General features: G+C 37.9%; 1 protein-coding gene across 1 annotated transcript in view; it reads left to right on the top strand.

The window, feature by feature from the left end:
• Positions 1 to 18,326, top strand: part of EXOC5 (exocyst complex component 5) — a 64,544-nt gene that overhangs the window by 2,260 nt on the left and 43,958 nt on the right. The gene's annotated exons all lie outside the window — the stretch shown is intronic.

Genomic DNA, 18,326 nt, shown 5'->3' with positions numbered 1-18,326 from the left:
GTAGCCAGTAAGATTCAGTGATAATAGAGGCAGTAGCCCTTAGACTACCCTTAGGCCAGAGGGTTTTTAGAACAAATTTAAACATTTATGGGTCGTAAAACTTATGTGACTTTTTTTCTTGACTATGTGTAGCTTGTTGCTTCGTCAAAATTAAAAGCATAATAGTTATAATTAAATTTTAGTAGTTATAATTAAGAAGTGCATTTATTTTTTCTGGTACTGCTATGAATCCAGCCCTACAGTGGACTCTACTCTTGAGTAAGTTTTCATCCCCGAGTGAAAAGTTGATGTCTTGGCGTTGGAGGGAAGAGGAAAAACAAATCTTGTCACTGCTCAGTTTCCTGTAGCTACTGCCATAGCATCTAGATTGTAGTACAAGTCAAAGGAAGTATCTTTTCCCCCTGCTTCCCTTTCTTAGTCCCAGCTGGAGAACTGTGGAAAACAGAAGGCAGGATGTAGTCAAGGATGTTTGGTTTTTATTCATCTTGATTTTCAGGCACTATTAAATAGAATTGTACTTTCACTTTTCATGTTAAGAGAAGTTAAATGAAAACAAAATTAAGCTTTTGAATCCATGAAATTTCATTGTGTTAACTATGCTTCTTTTAAAATCTTATTGGTCCCATGACACTTAATGAAAACAACTTCATATAACAAAATCGGACTGTAATATATTTCCTCAGTTGACCGAAATGATTTAGTAATAGATGATTTGTCTATTGTAATAGTGTATATCCTGAAAGTTTCTCAGAATACCTTCTTAGTTTCAACTTTTGTTGACAGATCTTTCTGAAAAGATCCGTGTACAGTGTTTTTAAATCTTCTCAGGATAGATATTCTGAATAAGGATTCTTACCTGGTGTAGATAAATTGTATCTTCTACATATGCAAAGTGGCTGGGCTCAGAAATTCCTTTTTAAATTTTCTTTTCTTTGTTTTTGAGACACGGTCTTGCTCTATTGCGCAGGCTGTAGTGCAGTTGGGTAATCACTGCTCACTGCAGCCTCTACCCTCCAGGTACAATCCAGCCTCCCACCTTAGCCTCCAGAGTAGCTGGGACTACAGGTGCCTGCCACCACGCCCAGCTAATTTTTAAAATTGTTTTGGAGAAAAAAGGTTTCACCATGTTGTCCAGGCTGGTCTTGATCTCCTGGGCTTAAGCAATCTGCCCACCTTGGCCCCCCAAGGTGCTGGGATTACAGGTGTGAGCCACCATGCCCCTCCAGAAGTTCTTTTTATATTGTTGCAAATATTCCTTTCTCCTTTTATTGTACTACCGAGGACATTCTTTTCTCATTTGCTTATTTTTTCCCCATAATTCTTCAAGAATCTTCCCTTTTCTCTGTTTAGACTACCGTTATGGGAGAGTTCTTGGTTAATAACTAGGGTTAATTATTCATTCATTCTACAAATATTTGTTGAGTACCTATAAGGTTCAAGGTAAAGTTCTTGAACTTTATCTGCATGCCTCAAAGGGCATGCCATAGAAATATTAATCCTACGAGATGTGTCGCAAAAAAACTAACAGGGTTCAGTGGCCAAATAACTTATGGAAATGAGCATAGTCTGTTTCCTTGGAGATTTGCAGTGTACCTTAATATGTTAAAGATGATAAGTCCATTTCCCAAACTTTTTTCACCATGAGACTCTTTTCTTTTTTTAAGAGACTTTTATTTTCCACTGCTTGTTAACTTAATTTTGTGAATTATAAGGTACATATTTTGGAAAATGTTGAGTTAAGTATAGAACCTGTCCTTAGCAAATAGAGGGAGAGAAGGTAGACATATGATACTATACTCTTAAAAATAAGGTTATAAGTGGTTTCAAAGAGGTCTAGATAAAGTGCCATAGGTGTCAAGAGGACGGGAAGATTACCTCTAGAAGAAAGGATTAGAATTATCTACATAGGAATTATTATCATTTGAATTATCTACAGAGGAAAAATTAGATTTGAGTTTGGAACTGGGTGGAGGGACTTTTCAGTAAAGCAGACAATGAAAGCTAAGACATAAAGGGAGGGTTGTAGGCCCTGGAGATGAGGGGAACATTCATTTTGGCTGGAGTATAGCACACATAAAGAGGAGTAGTGGCATGTAAGGTAAATTGGGGCTTAATTTTGGAGATCCTAAATACCAGGATTAAAAATTCATTTTTTTTTTTCTTTCTGTAAATGTAGGTTCCTTGATAATAGTGCTTGAGGTCAGGTAATTTGGCTGTGATAGTAATGGCTGTTTGACTTCCAAATTAGAGTATGAATATTGAAGAACACATTTTCCCACATTTATTTGTCTCTTAATTTTTCAAACTAAATTACAAAAGCTGTTTAAATAGACTTGTTGAAAATGATGTCTCTTGTTCAATTAGCTAGCCAGGTGTATACTAATGAGCATGAGATATACAAGTAAGGAGCCCCCCCGTTAACTGTCAAGGTGCTGAAATGCTATTTATTTTAACCATATTAGTTGTTAAGTGTTTATAGACATTGGCTACCAATTGTAGTGTCATGTATATGATAAAATGTATTCATTCTGCAAACATTGAATGAATGTGTAGGCCAGACATTATTCCAGGTACTAGAGTTAAAAGATGTTGAGTTAAGCATCTGATTGAGGGAGACAGACATGTTAATACATTAATACAGTGCAGTGGGAGTTAGAATCTTTTCCAGGGATTATTAGGGAAGGTTTCATTTAGTAATGGCATATAGAAATTGGATATTGATGGATGAGTAGAGATTTTTCAAACAGGAGAAGGGTATTCCGAGGCAGAGACACAAGATGACTCCAGTTTGTTGTAAGGTGAGGCAGTTGAGAAGAGTTAGGATGTGTATATGCATATTTTAAGAACAGGGAGTGGTGGCAAGGCATTGAGACCATAGGAGTTCGAGGGCAGTTTTTCGGCTTTTTGTTTTTTGTTTTTGAGAAGGAGTCTAGCTCTGTTGCCCAGACTGGAGTGCAGTCGCGTGATCTCGGCTGACTGTAACCTCCGCCTCTGGTTTCAAGCTATTCTCCTGCCTCAGCCTCCTGGGTAGCTGGGATTATAGGTGCCTGCCACCATGCCTGGCTAATTTTTTTATTTTTAGTAGAGATGGGCTTTCACTGTGTTAGCCAGGCTGGTCTCGAACTCCTGACCTCATGATCGACCTGCCTTGGCCTCCCAAAGTGCTGGGATTACAAGCATGAGCCACCGTGCCTGGCCAGTTTTTTTGTTTTTTGAGACAGGGTTTTGCTCTGTCACCCAGGCTGGAGTGCAGTAGTGTAATCACAGCTCACTGCAATGTTGACCTCCTAGGCTCAGGCAATCCTCCCACCTCAGCCTCCCAAGTAGCTGGGACTACAGGCATGTGCCACCATGCTTGGCTAATTTTTTATTTTTTGTAGGGACGGAGTCTCACTATATTGCCCAGGCTAGTCTCGAACTCCAGGACACAAGTGATCCTCCCGCCTCAGGCCTCCCAAGGTGCTGAGATTACAGGCATGAGCCACTGGGCCCAGCCCGGGGGAATTTTTAAGAAGGCTTTTTATAGATCATGCAAGAGGGCTGACCTTACTTTTTTTGGGTAAGGGTCAGGAAGACAGGCAATTTTAATGTTAGTGTGAAGAATGGCCGTCGATGGGGGAAGAAATTGTTAGCTGGGAAAATTGGGATCATGGGCAGCCTAACATAATTGTTGTCATTTGGTAAGTGTTCCAGAATTATCTGTTGACTGATTAATCTAGCCAGGTGAAATTCTAACCTAATTCAATGGCAACAGAGAAGAAATTTGAAAAGACATTTTGGAGGAAGAATTAAAATAATTCAATTACTGAGGAGTTAAAATTCCAAATTTGTAAACTTTGAAAAGTAGGTGGTTGGTGATTCATTAACTGTGATAGAGAAAATTAGAAGGACCTTTGCAGGGGAAAGAAGTAATATATTCATTAATATATATATATATGTATATATATTGTTTTACACTTTGAGTTTTTAGCAAGACACCGTGGTAAAGAAGTCCACTAGGCAAATGGAAATATGAATTAGTAACTCAGAAAGAGATCACAGTTAGAGATAACAGTTTAGGAAGTCTCACATTATGTGGGTGGTAATTTAGTCAGGAGGTGGATGACATCTCTCAGCTCTGCCCCTTACTAGTTGTGTGATCTTGGTAAGTTACCCAACCTCTTTGTACCTCAATTTTCTTATCTGTAAAATGGGGGAAATAGTAGTATCTACTTCAGAAGGTTTTTTTGATGACTAAATTGAATTGAGAAATTTAAATTGCTTAGGAGCATACTATTAAAAGAGTAGTATCCATTTTTAAAAATTAGGTGTCGGTCACTTTTAATTTAAGTGGATTGAGATGAGAACTAGATTAAAGATCTATCAGGGAAGGAAAGCCTTCAGCCTTCTCGGTCTTAGGCTGACTCAGAGTAAATGATCCAAGAAGTAGGAGATTATGGTAGGAGAGGATTACAAAAAGGGGCTGTGGAAGGTTATATTTTTCAGGATGGTCACAAGATCTGCCATCCCACATCGTGATGTTTATGCCCCTCCCATAGGGAAGTAGGGTCTCTGCTCACTTCTTGAATTTGTACAGGCCTATGACTATACAAGTGTTGCTACGTAGTGATTTGCAAGGTTAGGCCCCATAGAGGGCCAGATGTATTACCTTTGATGACCTAACCTCTTGGACTCTAGCAACCATAGCAAGAGAAAGCCCATGCAGCCCTTTTAAAGAACCAAGGCCCTTCACCCTTGGCTCTTGCTGAACTCCCAGCAAACAGTAAACACCAACTTACCATCTTGAAAGAGTATTTTCTAGCCAAGTTGAGCAGCCCCAGCTTATTTCATGTGGAGCAGAGACCAGATTTCCCTGTTGAGCCCTCCTCAAATCAGATTTGTGAACAGTATGATTATTGTTATTTTAGGCCACTAACTATTTGAGTGGTTGTTAGGCAGCAATAGATAACTGAAACAGAGGCCAATCAATTTCTTACCTTCTACTGGTGTTAGTGGAGAGAGTGGTAGAGGTAGAGGTTGATGCTTAGAGTAATAGAGTTGCATTTAAGTGTTTTATGCTTTGGAGTTCTCCAGTCAAACCAACTTGGAAGTGAACTTCTGGAATAAGCAAGTCATTAAATTGAGGACAGTATTATGGACTGCATGTGTGTATAATTAATCTAAAATACTGAATCCCTGGTGTTCCCAGGAAATTAAATAGTTGAGGTGTGTGTGTGCCCACATGTGTGAGAGAGATTTGAAAGAGTGATTGCCTTGTTCTCTTAAAAGTGGATTGCAATTGCACGTAACACCCTGCAAATAAACATATAACCTACAAATTAAATGAAAGTTCTAGTCGAGTGATAAATTAAAAGTTTGGTTGTTAATATTTTATGTATATATATATATTTTTAAAACTTAGCAAACTTTTCTGATGCTATTTCCTTGAAGCTGAAATATGAAAATAAGAAAATACAGTTATTTCTATATCTTTGCTTATTCAGGGTATAATAAACGAAAGAAGCAATGATTCCTTACTTGTTTAATTTCATTTACAAGGTGTTTATTAAATGCCTGTAAGAATATTTAACGTGTATATTTGTAAATAGCTTAATTTGATTTGAAATGCTAATGGCAGATTTTATTAAATACTTAAAGTAATTTCACAGTCTATATTAAAGTCTCTATAATAGAGTGGGAAAAATATCTGGGTTAGAATACTGGTTTAGTACCTTGATAAGACTTAAATTTCGTTTCCTTAGTTTCCTCATATGTAAAAATGAGATGAAAGAGCTGAGCTGTGATGATATTTAAAGAACATTCTTGCATTATACATTTTAAATCTAATTATATGATTCTGCTGAGACTAGTATAACAGGAATTGTAACATTTTGTTACCTCTCCCTTTTGGACATACACATATATATTACTTTACGGTTCGAAATGAGATATATTCTATCCTGGAAAAATATTTTGCTTAAGAGAATCTAAAATATTTTATAAGATTCTAAATTACCATCATTTAGATAGTCTTCAAAACAATTTTGATGACGTGATTATTTGGCCAATTTCATAGTTTAAAGGGCTTCAAGATTGAATGTTAAAATGGACTAATTTTAAAACGTAAAATTATTTATTTTGTAGTGTTTGTGCAAGTAGTTTTCAAAATACTTTTTCAAAGTTTGCCTTAGTTATATTTGTGTCTTAATGTGCTTTATTTTTCTACCTTTTCATACTACTTTTGAAATCCATTTTGTTAGCTGGAGACAAAATATTTTGTGGTGCTTTTTTAAAAAATCAGTAGTCAATAAATATAACTTATTAATATACAGAAAACACATAAAGAATCTCACTGAAAAATCAAAGAAAATGGGGTTAGAAAGTAGAGGCCAAATATTGTAAAATTCTTTAGTTCTTTGTAGTGCCAGAATTGTATTAGGCTCATATTTGGTTTCTGTTAGAATCTTGGATTGATAGTACCATGTAATGCCTGTTCTTTGTTTCTGGGTTGTGGGGTGGTGGTCCTGCCTTTTTGGTTTTGGATATATGGATCAAGAGCATGACTTTCAAGACCCTCTGCAGGGATTTCAGCCATGGCCCCAACTAGCTAGTGTTTTGGTATGCTCAGCATTGTTCTGTTGACTGCAGCTGGAAAGCAAGAGAAATGTATGACACAGCCTCCCCTTGCTTTCAGTTTAAGTGTGGAGAAAAGAGTGAAACTTATGAAAATGATTCTAAATCAATAAATGATAAAATGACAGTTAGTAATATTCTGTGTTGGGATTTGAATTTTTAAGCTTCATAGGGGTTTAAGAGTGGAGAAATTAATGGAGACCATGTAGGGAAGGAACCCTTCAAAGAAGAAATGGGAATGGAGCCAGGCTTTGAGTAATGGTATAGCAGTCTTTGAAGTTTTGGAGGAGAAAGGGCATACTTAGTAGGGTGAGTTACCTGGCCACAGGTTAGGAAGCAGGAGTAACATGGGCTTAAAAAGAAGACTGGCGTAGTCTGATGGAAGTGTGGCTGTTTGTTTTGAGGTACAGAGAAATTTGGGTAGGTGGTACAAGATAAGAACCCTAAAGGGTAGATATGAGTGTGAACTTGGCTGCGGGTGGTGGTTCACACCTGTAATCCAAGCACTGAGTCAGGCAGATCACTTGAGGCCAGCAGTTAGAGACCAGCCTGGCCAACATGGCAAAACCCAATCTCTACTAAAAATACAAAAATTACCCGGGCGTGATGGCGCACACTTGTAATACCAGCTACTCAGGAGGCTGAGACATGAGACTTGCTTGAACCCAGGAGGCGGAGTTTGTAGTGAGCCGAGATTGTACTACTGCATTGCAGACTGGGAGACAGAGTGAGACTGTATCTTTAAAAAAAAAAAAAAAAAAAAAAAGGTGTGTGAATTCGATAGTGTAATAGGAATTATATAGGGAAGTTTCTCACTAAAAGGAGGTAGTGTTTTAATGATCTGTTAGACAGTGGTATCCATAATCAATTTAAGGAAAATACATGATAGGCAGTACTTTTGAACTGATGGGTTAATTGGTTTAACAGGATACAGAAATATCTCTCTGAAATGATCTGAGACTTATTTTTTTTTTTAGCTAGGCTGGGGTAAATATCCTAGTTTCTTTGAGTTTGTGGGTGGTTCCAACACATTGTATTGTGTTGTGATTTTCTTTGAGTTTGTGGGTGTATTCCAACACAATGTATTGATCCATTGTATTGGATCTACTTTTGGGAATGGAGATATAAGAAAATATAAAAATTTGAATTTTTGTCAAGGAAGCAACATTATTTAAATTAGGGATTTGTATTCCCGTCCAAGGGATTGACATCCAAGTGAGTTTTCAGTAGAAATGACCACAAACACCATTAAGTTCTGGGATACATGTGCAGAACTTACAGATTTGTTACATAGGTATATATATGCCATGGTGGTTTGCTGCACCCATCAACCCCTCATCTACATTAGGTATTTCTCCTAATGCTATCACTCCCCTGGTCCCCCACCCTCTGACAGGCTCTGGTGTGTGATGTTCCCCTCCCTGTGTCCATGTATTCTCATTTTTCAGCTTCCACTTATAAGTGAGAACATGCAGTGTTTGGTTTTCTGTTCTGTGTGAGTTTGCTGAGAATGATGGTTTCCAGTTTCATCCATGTCCCTGCAGAGGACATGAACTCATCCTTTTTCATGGCTGCATAGTATTCTGTGGTGTATATATGCCACATTTTCTTTATCCAGTCTATCACTGATGGGCATTTGGGTTGGTTCCAAATCTTTGCTATTGTGAATAATGCTGCAGTAAACATACATGTGCATGTGTCTTTATAGTAGAATGATTTGTTATACTTTGGGTATATACCCAGTAATGGGTTTGCTGGGTCAAATGGTAATTCTGGTTCTAATCCTTCAGGAATCGCCACACTGTCTTCCACAATGACAAATACCATATTTTAATATTACAATTGGTAACATTTGTAAAGCATTTAAAATCAGTTTAACGGAGCAATATAACAACCAATTATGTGAAGCTAAGTTTCATATCATAGTGTCTTAGTGCATAGTTCTAGATTTTTGTTTTGGCTTGGTAATTTTTGCTTTTGATTACTGTAGCAAACAGAAAGTGAAGCTAAACCTTTGTCAGGCTTATAAAATTCTAAAGGATTAAAAAAATTTTTTTACAGGTATTTGTATTACAGGGAATTGTTTGAGAAGTCTCTTGGGAGGACTTGGTCATTTGGAGGTCTTAGGATTTGTTAATTTGGCTTTTTCTCACTGTAAGTGTCTTTGCAGCAAGGTAAAGTATTAGAAAGCAAGGCATTAGGATTTGTTTGCTTATATAAGCAGAATTCTTTATTTTTATTTTTATTTTTTGCTTTTTTGGAACTTCCATCCCTTGGGGATCAATCACTGACTTCTCTTAAACCCTAGTGGTAATTTGTCTCTGAGGATAAAACGTGTACTTTGCTTCCAGGACACTGACCTCTAATTTTCTTCCGCCTGCACTGGTGCCTCCTGCTTTCTTTTGTTGGATTGTTTTCTTCCTCTTATCTCCAAATGTTGGCATGCCTTTCTTCCTCCTAGATGATCTCACCCAGTCCTTCGGTAACCATCTATGTGTTGATGATTCAAATTTTGTGAAGCTCCAGCTTCTTCCGTGTAGTACGAACTTGTTTTTCCATCTATGTGCTCTATATTTGTCTTATATATCTAATAGGCATCTACAATATAATATATGCAGAACAAAACTCTTGTTTCACTGCTCCCTCATCCATCTCTTTCCCTGATCTTCCCATCTCAGTAATTAGCACCACCATTCACAGAGTCGTCCTGGCTGCAAACCTCTACCTCTATGAGTAATCTTTTATTCCTTTTTTTTCTTTTTCCACGTATCCAGTCTATCAGCAACTTATATGAATGTGTGTCTTAAAACGTCATGAACCTATTTCTCAGCACCTCATCCACTGCCACTTTCATCTGAGTCACTGCCATCTCTTGACTGGACTACTAAGGTGTTGTAGGTTGGGTCTTTTGGGAAGCCGACTTTGAGACAGTTTAGCATGCAGAATATTTATTAGGAAGTAACCTCGGATAAACATTTATGAGGGGGCAGAGCAAGGATACAAGATTGGGCATGTGGAGAAACAGAGTTACGGTTTTGGTCCAGTGGCAGTGTTGATGGCTCCTGTGGGGAGGTCTGAAACTAAAATGACCTGTCAGAGTTGTCCTGCTTTGGACCAAAGTAGTCTGGCCCTTATACTTCCATCTTAACCAGTCATTGGCTATGGATCACATTGGAAAAGGCATGACATTGGGTCAAGTGGCTCTTTGCATCTGATGAAGTCCCTGAAAATACTGCCCATGAAGCCTTTTTTTTGGCAGCACTGTTAGCAGTTAGGGCAAGTCCCTTCTTGTAGGGCGAGCTGGATGGCACATAATTGTGTTCACCACAGACCACCCTTGTTCCACTATTAGATTTCACTTCTTCATATACATTTGGGGAGTAGCTCTTCTGACATTCTGGTTGAGTCTTATCCTGGAGGAAAATTCAAAGAAGAAGGCTAGTGAGATGAACTGTGGCCCCCACTACTATAACTGGTCTCAGAGTGGCAACTGATATTCACTATCTCTCACCTCTACTATCGATTGTAACTCTGCCTTACCTTCAGCTAGTACCTCTGATGTTCTTGGTGTTTTAACTGGTTACAATACCCTTTTTAGGCCAGGGTTGTAACACTTGTCCATACATTTTCAGAATTGGTTGAGGAAGTGTCGAGATCCCCAAGAGGATCACCCGTGTGCCAAACATACTGCTGTTGACACCCATTGTGTATTGGCAGCCCTGCCTCATCCTGATCATTATGGTTGATTGCCCCAGCCAAAGATGATCACTCCTCTTCTTATTCCCTAGGTATAAGGAAACAATATGACCAGGCAGTACTTGTAGTTATAGTTTAATGATACTCTTATACTATGTTGTAGGCAAAAGTGTTCCTTCTTTGGGGACCAAGACTATTCCTGAAGAACCTAGAGTCACAGATATCTCAAGCACAAATTGGGAATCATGCATGATAAGTGAACCCACTTTCTGCTTTTACCCCTTGTTGCCAGACTCTTGTGTTTTTCGTATTGGAGTCACAGCATCATATAAAGCCTTTTAATTCAGAATATATACTGCATCTTGGAGGATAGTGCTGCTTTTTTTTTTTTTTTTCTTTTTTGCCTTTGGAGACGGAGTCTTGCTCAGTTGCCCAGGCTGGAGTACAGTGGTGTGATCTTGGCTCACTGCAACTTCCACCTCCCGGGCTGAAGCAGTTCTCCTACCTCAGCCTCCCAAGTAGATGGGACTACAGGCACCTGCCACCACATCCAGCTAATTTTTTGTATTTTAGTAGAGACAGGGTTTCACTGTGTTGCCAAGGCTGGTCTCGAACTCCTGAGTTCGGGCATGAGCCACCACGCCCGACCAGTGCATCATCTTGATAGAGTACACCCTCTGAACTGGTGCTTCAGCTGTGCCTTCATCAGGCTGTTCCAGTGCTCTGTTAGTCTGCCTACCTCTGTTTGGTGTGGTTTATGATATGACCAGTGAATCCCATGGTTACCTCCTTTGCTGTAAACTGGGTGCCTGGGTCCTTTGGTGTGATGTGGTATGTGAAGTCCTGTGCCACAGGAACAAACACTCTCTCGGAGGAAAGGCAAATCCAACTCAAATGTTTCTCTTTCTATCAAAGTAAAATATTCTTTCTTCTAGAGTGGAAAGGGCCCAGTGTAGTCAACTTGCCAACCATACGATTAGTCTTGAATGGGGCTATTTTAAGGGCTTAGAGTTGGTCTCTGTCACTGTTAGGCTAGATATTTGGTTTCACAGTAGCTTGATCAGCCTTGGTAAGTAGGACCCCTTGCAGTTGGGGTCGTGTTGTCTCTGTACTGTGTCTGCTTTGTTCATGTGCTCAGAGTGCTAATGCCAAGCAGAGTCATTTTTTCTGTTTGGTTGCTTAGTTCCTCTTTCATGGTGTGTTTTCTGGTGCTAACATGTTATACAGAGAACTTCATACTTTTCATCCAGTCTCATCTATCTGTCTGTATTAGTCAACTCAGGCTTCCATAACAAAATTCCATAGACTGGATGGCTTCAACAACAGAAATTTATTTCTCAGTGTTCTGTGGGCTGAGAAGTCCACCATCAAAGTGCCAGCAAGGTAGTTGTCATGCTAAGGCCTCTTCTCTTAGCTTGTAGGCACCACCATCTTGCTTTGTGCTTGCGTAATCTCTTCTTTGTGTGTGCAGAGAGAGATTTCTTTTTCCTGTAGGAACATTAATCCCATAATGAGGGCCTGTACCTTGTGACCTCATCTAACACTGATTACCTCCCCAAAGGTCCCATCTCCAAATACACATTGGGAGTTAGGTCTTCAACCTATGAATTTTGGCAGGACAGTTCTTTCATTGTATCGTCCATATGCCTCTACTCTAGACTTCCTTGTCCTTGGTCTTCCAGTCTTACTTCTCTGATAGCTAGGCCTTTTGCCATTTCCTGTGTAAGGTGGCTTCTCATGGTAGTTTTGATTTGCATTTCCCTAAATATTAGTAATGTTGGATATTTTTTTTTTTTTGGACAGATTCACTCACTCTGTTACCCAGGCTGGAGTGCAGTAGAGTGGTCTGGGCTCACTGCAACCTCTGCCTCACTGGTTCAAGTGATGCTCCTGCCTCAGCCTCCCAAATAGCTGGGACTACAGGCACTTGCCACCACACCCAGCTAATTTTTGTGTTTTTAGTAGAGACAGGGTTTTGCTATGTTTGCCAACCTGGTCTCGAACTCCTGACCTCAAGAGATCTGCCTGCCTCAGCCTGCCAAAGTGCTGAAAAGACTGTCCTTTGTCTTTCGAATGGTCTTGGCACCCTTGTCAAAATTGTTTGACCAAATATGTGAGGGTTTTTTTCTAGGCTTTCTATTCTGTTCAGTTGTTCTGTATCCCTGTCTTTATGCCAGTATCATATACTGTTTTGATCAGTGTAGCTTTGTAGTAAGTTTTGAAATCAGGAAGTGTGAGTCCTGCTACTCTGTTCTTTTTCAAAATTGTTTTGGGCTCTTTGGGGTTTCTTGTCTATTTTTGAATAGAGCAAAGTCATTGGGATATTCACAAGGATTGAGTTGAATCTGTAGATCACTTTGGGTAGTATTGACATTGTAACAATATTAAGTCTTCCAGTCTGTAAATATAGGATGTCTTTTCGTTTATTTGTACCTTCTTTGATTTCTTTCGAAGTATTATAATTTGCATTGTACAAGTCTTTAGCCTCCTTGGCTAATTCTTAGTTTATTCCTAAGTACTTTGTTCTTTTTGATGCTATTGTAAATGGAATTGTTTTCATAGAAATTTCCTTTTTAGATTGTTCCTTGTTAGTATATAGAAATGGCAACTAATTTTTCAGTTTTTCTTTTATCTAACTATGTATTTGTATCTGTTAATCAGGCTGTCTTCTTCCTCCTCACCTCCCCTTTACCCTTCCCAGCCTTTCTTTGGTAACCACCAATCCACTCTTACTTGTATGAGATCACATTTTTAAAATTCCACATATGAGTGAGGTCATGTGGTATTTGTCTTTCTATTCCTGGCTTATGTTACTTAATATAATGTTCTCCTGGTTCATCCATATTTTTGCAAATGACAGGATTTCCTTCTTTTTAATGGCTGAGTAGTATTCCATTGTGAATATACGCCATATTTTCCTTATCCATTCGTCTATTGATGGACACTTAGATTCTGTATCTCAGCTATTGTGAATAATGCTGCAATAAACATGGTGGTGCAGATACCTCTGACATACTGATTTCATTTCCTTTAGATATATATTTAGTAGTATGATTCCTGGATCATTATGGTATTTCTGTTCTTAGTTTTTTCAGAAACTCCATAACGTTTTTCGTAATGGCTATGGTAATTTACATTCCCACCGACAGTGTGCAAAGGTTCTCTTTTTTTCCACGTTTTTACCAACACTTATCTTTTGTCTTTTTGATAATAGCCATTCTAATAGGTGTGAGGTGATACATTACTGAGGTTTTAATTTGCATTTCCCTGATGATTAATGGTGTTGAGCATTTTTTCACATACTCGTTGGCCATTCATGTGTCTTCTTTTGAGAAATATCTGTTTCTGCCCTTCACACATTTTAAAAATTCAGGTCGTTTATTTTCTTCCTATTGAGTTGTTTGAATTCCTTACATATTTTCAATAAACCCCTTGTCAGATATATAGTTTGCAGATATTTTCTCCTGTAGGTTGTATATAATCATGTTAATAATGCTATGGAATTTGGTTTGCTGATACTTCGTTGAGGATTTCTGCATGAATGTTTATAAAGGGATATTAGTCTATAGTTTTCTTGCACAGTCTTTGCATGGCTTTGGTGTATCAGGGTAATGCTGACCTCATACAGTGAATTAGGAAGTGTTTCCTCTTCCTCAATTTTTTGGAAAAGTTTGAGAAGGCTTGGTGTTAGTTTTGTAAAATGTTTAGCAAAAGTCAACAGCGAAGGCATGAGTTCCAGGGCTTTTCTCTGTCGGGAGATTTTTGATTACTGATTCATTCCCCTTACTGGCTATAGGTCTATTCATATTTTCTATTTTTGTAGGATTTAGCCTTAGTAGATTTTATGTTTCTAGGAGTTTTTCTATTTCATCTAGGTTATCAAATTTGTTGGTATACAATTGTTTGTAATGCTGTCTTATAATCCTTTTTGTTTCTATAAAATTGGTAGTAACGTCTTCGTTTTCATTTGTGATTTTAGTATTTTGAGCCTTCTCCCTTTTTTTCTTTTTAGCTAAAGGCTTTTCAATTTTGTTGATCTTTTCAAAAAGCCAACTTCTGGTTTCATTTTTTTTTTCTATTGTTTCTCTATTCTCTAATTTGTTAATTTCTGCTCCAGTTTTTATTATTTCCTTCCTTCTGCTAGCTTTGGCTTTAGTTTTTCTTTTTTTTCTTGTTACTTAAGTTTATACTGCTTTTTCTAGTAACTTAAGTTTTAAAGTTATGTTGATTTGAGGTCTTTTTTATTTTTTAGTATAAATATTTCTAGTTGCACATTTACTCCTTAGCACTGCCTTCACTGTGTCCTATGTTTTTCTATGTTGTGTTTTTATTTTCATTAATTTCTTAAGTATTTTACAATTTCCCTTGTAATTTCTTCTTTGATCCGTTTACTTCAATCCTCTGACAGTCACTTTATCCAGAGGGAGAGGGGCTTGCAAAAATGGGGAAGGTACAACAACAAAGGCCTTTTTATGCCTCTGTGGTCTGAAGCAGCAATTAGCCCTCAGCGCAGGGATCCCAGATAGTTAGAGGACAGGGTCCTTTTTGGTCATGCTGGCCCCTACAACCTGTGTGCAGGTTGTTCCAGGAATTTGTGTATAGCACTCTGCCACAGGGCTAGGGTGGGACCTAGGTAGTTGCTATTGTGCTAAGAGCTGAAATTTACCAAAATTACCACATTTTCTTGTCTAAGTCTTCACTTGGGAAGATACAAGCCTTCACTAGCCTACGGAGTTCCAAAATAGTTAGATTCTGCCAGTGCAGTTGTTACCTAGATGGGGAGACAGATTTACTCCACCATCTTCCCAGAATCCTGTCTGTTTTATTGATACATAACCATGCTCGTTCATGTGTTGTGTATGTTTGCATTTGCAACCCAGTGGCAGAGTTGAATGGTTGTAACAGAGACTGTATGGTCTGCAAGCCTAAAATACTAGCTATCTGGTCTTTTGAGAAAAAATTGTTGATCTCTACTTTGTATTCTTAAGAGTAGCATTACTTTTTGCCATCCTACATGATTAACTACCTTGACTGGACAGGGGCAATTTTAGGGATTTTTACTTGGGCTTCCTCATTATAATAGTTCTTATTTTGTAGACCAAGGACCCAATGTTGGAGTCATATCAACCACTAAGTGTGTCTATACCTGTTAAACATTTGTAGACTGCAGAAATCACCACTAGGTATGCTCATGGACATACTGGTTTGACTCTGCCAGATCTTGGCCAGGAATCTATTACCTGGCCCCCATATGTTCTCACTCTGACACGGCCCATGATGCTTTGGGTCAGCCAAGTGCCAGTGCCAACTAGGACCCGATGTCCAACAGACTTCAAAATATTTGCATATTTTTCTTTCCTTAGTGTACTAAAGTAAATGGTTGTAGCTTCTTTTGGAAGAAGGAATAGGAGAATTATTATTGTGTATTGGCATTCCCAAGAAGAAGGTAATACCTATCTTCTTGAGAACCTGGCCTTTTCTTCAATCAATAACAGGAAATATATCATAGTACATCCTGTAAGACTTTGGTATAAACTCTGGATTCTCATTACCTCTCTTGACCTCATCCACAATTATTCTCCCCTGCATTCACTCTCTTTTAGTCACACTGGCCTCTTTTCATTGATTTTATACCAAGAGTGTTCCCTGTGCTTAGAGTCTTCCTCCCTCAGATAGCTTATTAGTTGGCCGCATACAGGTCTTTACTCAAAATTTATTTTCTTAGAAAGGCCTTGCCTGGTGACTTCTTTCAAAGATAATCTCACTCTGGCCAGGCCCGGTGGCTCATGCCTGTAATCCCAGCACTTTGGGAGGCTGAGACAGGCGGATCAGCTGAGGTCGGGAGTTTAAGACCAGCATGACCAACATGGAGAAATACCACCTCTATTAAAAATACAAAATTAGCCAGGCATGGTGGTGCATGCCTGTAATCCCAGCTACTCAGGAAGGCTGAGGCAGGATAATTGCTTGAACCCAGGAGGTGGAGGTTGCGGTGAGCCGAGATCATGCCACTGCCCTCCAGCCTGGGCAATAAGAGCGAAACTCGGTCTCAAAAAAAAAAAAACAAAAAACATCATCATCATCATCATCATCATCATCATCATCATCTCACTCTTATCCATCATTCTGTATCCTCTTTCATTTTCTTCATGGTTCTTATTCCACTATCATTTTTTGTGCTCGTTTGTCTGTCACTCTCCTCCACTAGATCCAGAGGAGCAGAGATTTTTTTTCCTCCTTTTTTACTATTTCCTGGATATTTAGCATAGTCTCTAGCATGCAGTAGGTGCTCAATTAATATTTGCTGAATGAAGGAATACTGTATTTTCAGGTAATTGAAAATATTTTGTATAAAAATTGCTTAATTTTTTATGTCAGTAAATATCTGCTATTTATAAGTTTTTAGTGTATGTCATTTAATAAAACTAATATATTAAAATTGATGAACAGTATAACGTGTTTAATTGAAAACTATGATTACTCAACAAATAAAATTAACAACACATAAGAATGAAGATTATTAAGTATTTATACAAATGTGTATGCCAAGCAAATGATAGGGAAAAGGTACATGATTACTATATGAAGTTTTTTAATGGAAGTATTGTAGATTTTTGAAAGGGCTGACTACTTCCTAAAGTAATTTCATAACTGTAAATTGAATTGGTATTAATAGAACCTACCTTGTAGACTTACTACTTACCATAGTACATATTGAATATGATAAAGTATGTAAAATACTAGGCAATGCCTGGCACATAGTAAGTACTTAAAAAACTTTAGCTGTCATCACCAGCTCATTGTATAGGAGTATTTCATGTGATGGCCAAGTTTTCTAAAATTTTTAAGTAGCTTAGTTTCTGAAGTTCTAAGTAGTTCTAAATATAAGTTCATCTTGAGTCCATATTTCTCAATTTTAGATGATGTTAAAAATCTTTAGATTCGCATCAACCCTTGTTTCAACAGAAGTGAGGCAGACTAGAGGCTGATTATCTAAACGATTATATGTTGCTAAATGCATTCATTGTATTTCAGGGTGCCATATTTTTTTCTTTGTAAGGATATTAATTCATCCTTGGAACTTAATTCTTAAACATGTCAGCACTTTATATCTTTAAAAGTTTAAGAAAAAACTTTGCAGATATGAAAGTTCAAATTGTAATCACCAGCAAATGCTGCTGATCACTAGTTTAAGTTACATGCTAGGTAGGAGGCAATATGTGGTATCCATTTACATGAAAGAGGGTAGTATGAAAAGTGTATAAATTAGTGTGTATTAGTCTAAAAAATGTATTATCTGCTGATGGTGAACATTTGAAGTTTTATTTTCTTGATTGAGCCTTTTCTAATATCCTTTTTTAAAAAATGGGTTTTTTAAGAAAATTATAAGATTTCGTATCTTGCTTTTTCTCATCGGCTATCATATGTTAGACTTTTTCTCTTTTCTAAACTCTTTACATGAGCATGATTTTAATAGGAACATTGTTTTTCATCCTGTAAGTTTACCCTAATTTGTCAGTTATGGCTTTGTGAATATTATTTATGTAAACAATTTCTTAGTAATGTACATAATGCTCAATGAACATTCTGCAGAAATTTTTGCATTCATATATGCTTTTCCCTTAGATTTTAAAAATAAAATTACTGTTAGGGTATACGAGCTATTTGTAACACTATTGATGTTACCTAATACCAGTTGGCCTCCAAAAAGATTATAACTGTTGACATTTCTAACAATAATGAGAGTATAAATTTCAGTTTATCCTTTCCTGCCTTGCTTGTTATAATTTAAAGAAAAACAACAACAACTTTGTCAGTTTGTGAGATTTTTTAAAAAAGGATAGGCCGGGTGCGGTGGCTCATGCCTGTAATCCCAGCTATTTGGGATGCTGAGGTGGGCAGATCATGAGGTCAGGAGATTGAGACCATCCTGGCTAACATGGTGAAACCCTGTCTCTACTAAAAAATACAAAAAAATTAGCCGGGTGTGGTGGCGAGCGCCTGTAGTCCTAGCTACT

This window comes from Rhinopithecus roxellana, chromosome 5, assembly GCF_007565055.1.
Source record: "Rhinopithecus roxellana isolate Shanxi Qingling chromosome 5, ASM756505v1, whole genome shotgun sequence".
Lineage (NCBI taxonomy): Eukaryota > Metazoa > Chordata > Mammalia > Primates > Cercopithecidae > Rhinopithecus > Rhinopithecus roxellana.
The sequence above is the reverse complement of the archived record's forward strand: the minus strand, read 5'-3'. Positions and strand labels throughout refer to the sequence as shown.